We start from the raw sequence: 7,145 nt of genomic DNA, 5'->3' as shown, positions 1-7,145 counted from the left end.
GAGGCTGAGCTAGCCTGAAACGACATCCCTTCTTGATGCTCCCCCTTCCCTATCCTGCTCCCCTGCTTCCTAGCTGGTCTCCCCCAGGAGCATCTCCTTCACAAATCACATCTATACCTAAGCTCACCATGGGGCCTACTTTTGGAGGATCCAAACTATAACAGCGGCCATGGGTTCAGCTAGCTTGGGGGTGCTAGTTCTCAAGGCTTCCACCAGGAAATGCTGCCATAGTTCCACTAAATTAGAAGCTGGGCTTCTTCTTGGCTACTTTGAGCTCCTCATGGTATTGAACTGACAGGCAAAGAGTGGTCGAGCTGGTCTGAGCGGGTGACCTTGATTACTAAGCGGCAACTGGGTTCTGCTGCACAAGAGGGAAAAGCAAATTGGGCCTGGAACCTGCAGAGCCACTGAGGTCAGGGAGAGATGCTTCCATAGCTTCTAAAACCGGCGGCGGGAGTCTGCAGCAAATGACAGTGATGGGCTGACCAGGGACTGGAGCCCTATACGGAAGAAGACCTGGGTCACCCTCCCAAGCACAGAACTCCCACCAGCAGAGGGGCTGACAACATGTGAGGGGAACAGAGGAGTGCTAGAAAGAAGCAGTAATGATGATCCGCCTCTGCCTCTCAACCAGCTACAGACCTGGGGCCTGCAGCCACGGTCTGAGTCTCACGCTGACTGGTCAGTTTCTTTCCCCATTCCTGCCATGTAGCTGATGCTCTAGTTCAGGCTTCAGGCGAGAGCATGACTGAAGTGAGCATCCTTACAGGGCGATACGGCGGCTGGTGGCTTGTGTCCCTCTTTCCGTTCTGAAGATGAGCTGCACAGGGCGAACGGTGACAGTGACTGTCTGCCCACCGCCCCAACTATTCTCTGCCCTCTGAGCCCAAGGGGCGGAGTTAGAGCACTGTGAACTGCATCCCCTCGACCCCCAACCCCACCCCTGCCCCTGGCTCTTCTGTCCTGTGGCTTCTGGTTGGGTTTGGCCAATGGAAGGCACCAGCAGGAGATCAGAAGGTGGGAAAAGAGCAAGGTAGGGCAATGGCACCCCACTCCAGTCCTCTTGCCTGGAAAATCCCATGGATGGAGGAGCCTGGTAGGGTGCAGTCCATGGGGTCGCTAAGAGTTGGACACGACTGAGCGACTTCACTTTCACTTTCATGCATTGGAGAAGGAAACGGCAACCCACTCCAGTGTTCTTGCCTGGAGAATCCCAGGGACCGGGGAGCCTGGTGGGCTGCCGTCTATGGGGTCGCACAGAGTCGGACACGACTGATGTGACTTAGCAGCAGCAGCAGCAGCAGGGCTGTTTCAACCCAGTTCCCTCTACGGTCTGAGCTATTTTTTTTCAAGCTAAAGTTACATCCCTCCATGACCACAGTTGAAGACAGCTGTGGTCTGTCTGAAGACAGCAACCTCCACAGGATCCAGCTTGCTCTGGGAGCGCTGTTTTCTAATCTAACTTTGAACCTTCAAGTCAACTTCTGTTTCCTGCCAGCACACCTTGTAGACATGCAGGGAGAGAGGTTGCATAGATAAAGCTAACACACAGAGCCCAGGCCAGCCCTTACAGCACACGGGCCTGAGGGTAAGGATGTGGACTCAGACAAGCCAAATCCGGAGAAACAGCATTGTCAAGAAGAAAAGAGGGTTCAGGACGTGCCTGAGGCGTTCCAACATCCAGAAAGCAGGCAGAGATCGGGGAAGAGTGCAGTGGATGAAGAAGCAGGGGCAGGGCAGGAACCAGGAGAGACCAGCATCCCGGAAGTCTAGAGAAATGTGTGTGAGGTGTGTCAGGAGGTCGAGGGAACAGAGGTCAGAGAACCGACTGCTGGATTTGGTCATGAGGCCATCACTGGTCACCTCGATGGGTGAGTTGGATGTCATCCTTACCTGCGACAAGCTCAACAGAAGAGGCCAGTGAGTGCAGTAAGGTTTTGGAGGGAGACGCGTAGGGCAAATAGCATGGGGAGACTTGGAGCAGCTCTGTGGAGGTGCTGAGGAGGCCCAGGCCCGGGGTGGCCCAGACAGAGGATGCTGCATGAATGAGGTATTTTGGGAAATTCCAGTACAACAGGGATAAAGAGGCATAGGAGTCTCTGGAATGGCCAGCCAGACTGTGGGCTGTGAAAGGCGTGCAGGCCAGCCTGGAGAGTTGGGACTTGGAGTGGTGGGGAGCCAGAGCAGTGTTCCATATGGAGCGGGGCTCGGGTCAGGGTATTAGAGTGCCTGGGTTGGGATGTGGAGGGGAAATGGCCTCCTAATCCTAGGAGCCCAGCACAAGGTGTGGTCCATCATTGGCACCTGATGTTTTTAACTCCGTGGACAGAATATGAGCCACTGCTGATGTTGAAGATGGTGGTTGACATCATCCTACAACTGAGGCTAATATACGGTGTTAGCAAAAAAATTCACTCCAAATTGAAAAAAAAAAACGAACAAAAGCCATATGTTGAAAAACACCAACTTAATTAAAGACTGACAGGGAAATGGTCAGGGATTCCAATTCAGATAGGTTTCACACATTTCAGAATAAGGTGTTATTGCCTCTTACTTCCCCAAGTGGTAGGGATAGGGGGAGCAACTGTTCCAGCAAATTGCTGACAACATTGGGAGGCAACTCAGTGTTTGCTGGGTAACTGGATTAGAGCTAGGAATTAATTGTCTATGAATGTGGAAAAACAGCCAAGTCCACACACAGTGTTCCATAGACTCCATCTACTACCAAGAAGAAGAAAGAGAGAAAGAAAGAAAAAAGATGCTCTGATTTCAATTGAAAAAAGAAAAAAGATGAAGAAAAGACACCACCCAGCAGCTAATTACTGACAGGCTAATGCCTGTGTTAGCTCAAATGCAAGAGCTGACATGATAGAATGTTAGCATCTCGTGATCTGCTGTTAATTAAACGTAGCACAAAGGCATAGTGGAGCTGTACATCTGCTCACAGGATGCGACTCGGCTGGGGGAACCCTCCCCAGCCTGCCTACACACTCCCTTATGGGGGATGGCGTGGAACCCCAGCCTGGGCTGGAGGGCAGGGGCAAAGGACTTGATGGTGTGGAGGGTGGACAGCCCAGAAGGAGGGAGAGGTGGGCTGGGGCCTGCTCACCCAGATGCTCCCTGCAGATCGGCTGTGTGTGTGTGCCCAGCCAAGGGTCTCTCTGAATGTGGAGGGGTCAGCTTAGTAGCCCTTCTTGAGAATAAAATCATAGCCAGAGAAACCTTTAAACATTTAAGATAGCATTAACAGCAAAAGATTGGAAAGAACCTAAAAGCCTCATAGCAGGACACTATGCAGTGAAGTGCTGCTCAGCTGCTAACAAGAGTGAGGCCAGGAGGGTTTCCAAGCTCTGATGCAGGAGTTCATAACTGGGGTCCTCAAGAGCTCTAACGGCTCTGTGCACTCGGCTGGGGGAAAATCACATCCTGATTTCCACATTTCTACCAATTACAAGTGCAGGCCACCCATTCCAGTAGAAGTGGCAGTGACTTGGTCACCAACAGAAACCACAGATTTTCTTATGTCACTTTACAGTGGTTGCAAATAACTCAAAATATTAATTACGTCACTACTTAGAAACTGTTAATAGCGATTAGATCCCGCAATAGATTTTGTTTTTTAATGTGTTAGTAAAGAAGTATGTGTTTTACAACCACAAATGTATTTCTCTATTTTGACAAGTACCTTAAACATAATTTTTTTCCTCTGTAACCTTATGTGCTTTATTTTTTTCCATTTAAAGCACTGATCTGAGAAGGGATCTTAGGTTTTGCCTGGTTGACAAAGGAGTCCATGGCTCAAAAAAGGCTCAGAAATCCTGATCTGGTGTTAATGAAGAGAAGTGTGCAGAACAGTGTGAATCACGTGCTCCCCTGTGTGTGTGTTTAAAAACAACAACAACAACAAAAACCTATCAATGGAACAGATCTGAGAATTCAGAAACAGACCCACACAAATAGGTCTTATCTTTGACAAAGGTGCAAAAACAATTAAATGAAGGAAACATAGCCTCTATACACATGGTACTAGAACAATTGGACATCCACAGGCCCATAGTAAAGAATCTGCCTGCAACGCGGGAGACTCAGGTTCGATCCCTAGATCAGTAAGATCCCCTGGAGAAGGGAATGGCTAACCACTCCAGTATTCTTGCTTGGAGAATTCCATAGACAGAGGAGCCTGGCGGGCTACAGTCCATGGGGTTTCCAAGAGTCAGACACAACTGAGCTACTAACACACAGCTTACAGGCTAAAAAATGAATCTCAACCTCACACCTCAAACAAAAATGAACTCAAATTTAAAAGGTAACACTAAATCTGAAAAATCTGAGTGGGCTGTATCAATTTGCTGCTTATGATTAGTGCGTAATTGGGGAAAATTGGGTAAACATTACGTGAGATTTCTGTGTTACTTCTTAGAAGTGCATGTGAATCTATAATTTTCTCAAAATCAAAGTTTAGTTAAACAAACAAAAGGCATGTGCAAATCATCTCTGGAAGGAGACAGCAAAAAGAGGAGACGTCTTCGAGGAAAGAAATGAGAATGGGTAACAGAGGTAGGGGAATAAAAAAATCTGTTTCTGGTTTCTACTTTTAAGTTGTTAACCGTTTTCATGAATTACTTATATTCACAATTCTTTAATTATTTTAAAACAAAAAAACAAATAAAGTCTGGAGAAAGATGAAGAAATGAGTATGAAGAGAAATCATTCTGGTGAAAATCAAACTGTTCCTAGATTACGTTTGAATTAACAGCACCATTATTGATAAATTTCCCCTCTACCTTGTAGAAGGGTGTATATTTAAATTTTAGTAAACTTTTATTATGCATTAAAAAAATCAACTTCATGCTTCTTTGCTCATTTTCAAAAAGAAAATGCATATTAGTCACTCAGTCATGTTTGACTCTTTTGCGAGCCCGTGGACTATAGCCCACCAGGCTCCTCTGTCCCTGAAACTGTTCAGGCAAAAATATTGGAGTGGGTAGCCATTTCCTTCACCAAGGGATTTTCCCAACCCAGGGACTGAACTCAGGTCTCCTGCATCGCAGGAGGATTTTTTTACCATCTGAGCCACCAGGGTTCATTTCCAAAATGAAAATAAAAGGTCTTTATTTTAAATAATTTTAGTCCTTGTATAAGATCTGAGCAAGGCTGTTCTTTGTGTTCAGACTGTTGACATGGCTTGAGAGCAGCAGGGCTGGGTGGACTACAGCTGGGCAGTAAGTCTTGGGGGGACCACGACTTCCCCAAGACTCACAACTCTCCTTTGCTGAGAAGCAGGACAGGCCAATGCAGTTAGGAACTTAACTCTGGACTCAGGTGGAGCTCAGATTTGATCCTGGCTTGCCACTGACAGACTGTGCAATGAAGAGAAAGAACCTTACCTCTGTGGATCTCAGTTTCGCCATCTGTAAGATGGGGGTATTACGGTGCCTGGCTGAAGGGGTTGCTGTGAGAATTCAGAGGGAGAATCTGTGGAAAGCACTTAGACAGCGCCGAGCACATGGAGACCACAGTGGTCAGCCTGTGTGATTCTCAGCCTCCTGACAGAGAAGGCTGCCTTCGATCGTCTGACTACACGCTGTGCACTGAGAGGCGGCATCGGAGGTGTGTTTCTCACGAGCACTCCCTGCATCCTCAGCACATTTGAGCCAGTGCTACGGGGCAAAGGGAGGCTTGAGAGGTTACGTGATGTGCCCAAGTGCACACAGCCAGGAAGGGGCAAGGAGAAAGAGCAGGGCCCCAAGGCTCTGGGCCATGGCCAAGGAGAAGAGGCCAGGGCTCATCCTGGGGCCCCTGAACAGCTCTCCAATAAGAGGAGCTGAGGTCCAGGCCTATCAAGGCCACAGCATCCAGGAGTGGAAGGGGCTCTGGGAATTCTCAAAATGGCAAGGAGAGGACTTGGTCCCCTGTCCTAGCCACAGAGGGGCACGTTCTATCTGCACAGCATCCCCATCCCACCCTCCAGGAAAACCAGTATGTCATGATGGGAGGGCTTCTCTCCAGTAGGATGTGGGGGGCCCAAACCTAGAGGTGGAGCCTTAGAAGACACTCCACTTTGGCCACAAGAACAAGCATGGTGAGAGTCCCAGCTCTCACCATGGGGCTTGAGGTGAGGCCCAGGCCACAGCTGGGGCTTGGGTAACAGTGCGTGTTGACAGCCTTCCAACCCAAAGACCACTAGGGCCCTTTCCACGATGGTCATCACAAAGCCTATTTCAGCATTCTCTCTGGAGGTTTAGCTTCCTGGAGGTCAGTGAATAGAGTGGGCAGCGGTTTCAGGAGGCAAACATCCTCAGGCTGCTCTTCCCGGGCTGTGCTAGAATCTGCCCAGAAACAGGGGTACATTCAGGTGGTTCGTGTTAAAAGAAAAAAAAAAACCTCGAGATGGTAATTGATGGCATAATGGAAATTAACAACAAAATTAAAAGACACTTACTCCTTGGAAGGAAAATTATGACCAACCTAGATAGCATATTAAAAAACAGAGACATTATCTTGCCGACAAAGGTCCATCTAGTCAAGGCTATGGTTTTTCCAGTGGTTGTGTATGGATGTGAGAGTTGGACTATAAAGAAAGCTGAGCACAGAATATATGCTTTTGAACTGTAGTGATGGAGAAGACTCTTGAGAGTCCCTTGGACTGCAAGGAGATCCAACCAGTCCATCCTAAAGGAGATCAGTCCTGGGTGTTCATTGGAAGGACTGATGTTGAAGCTGAAACTCCAATACTCTGGCCACCTGATGCGAAGAGCTGACTCATTTGAAAAGACCCTGACGCTGGGAAAGACTGAGGGCAGGAGGAGAAGGGGACGACAGAGGATGAGATGGTTGGATGGCATCACCGACTCAATGGACGTGGGTTTGGGTGGACTCCGGGAGTTGGTGATGGACAGGGAGGCCTGCCGTGCTGTGGTTCATGGGGTTGCAAAGAGTCGGACACGACTGACTGAACTGAACTGAACTGGTGCCCAGGGATGTATGTTGCCCTCTGCATGCCCTCAGCCTTTTATAAGCTATGTGACTTTGGTCAAATCACTATTTGCTATATGCCTTATTTTCCTTTATAAAATAGGAAATGAAACCATACCTCTTCCCTGGGTCATTGCGAGGATTAAATAAGGGGAGGGGTGCAGTGTTTG

This window comes from Ovis canadensis, chromosome 1 (assembly GCF_042477335.2).
Source record: "Ovis canadensis isolate MfBH-ARS-UI-01 breed Bighorn chromosome 1, ARS-UI_OviCan_v2, whole genome shotgun sequence".
In the NCBI taxonomy this organism is placed as follows: domain Eukaryota; kingdom Metazoa; phylum Chordata; class Mammalia; order Artiodactyla; family Bovidae; genus Ovis; species Ovis canadensis.
This window is presented reverse-complemented; position numbering follows the sequence as displayed.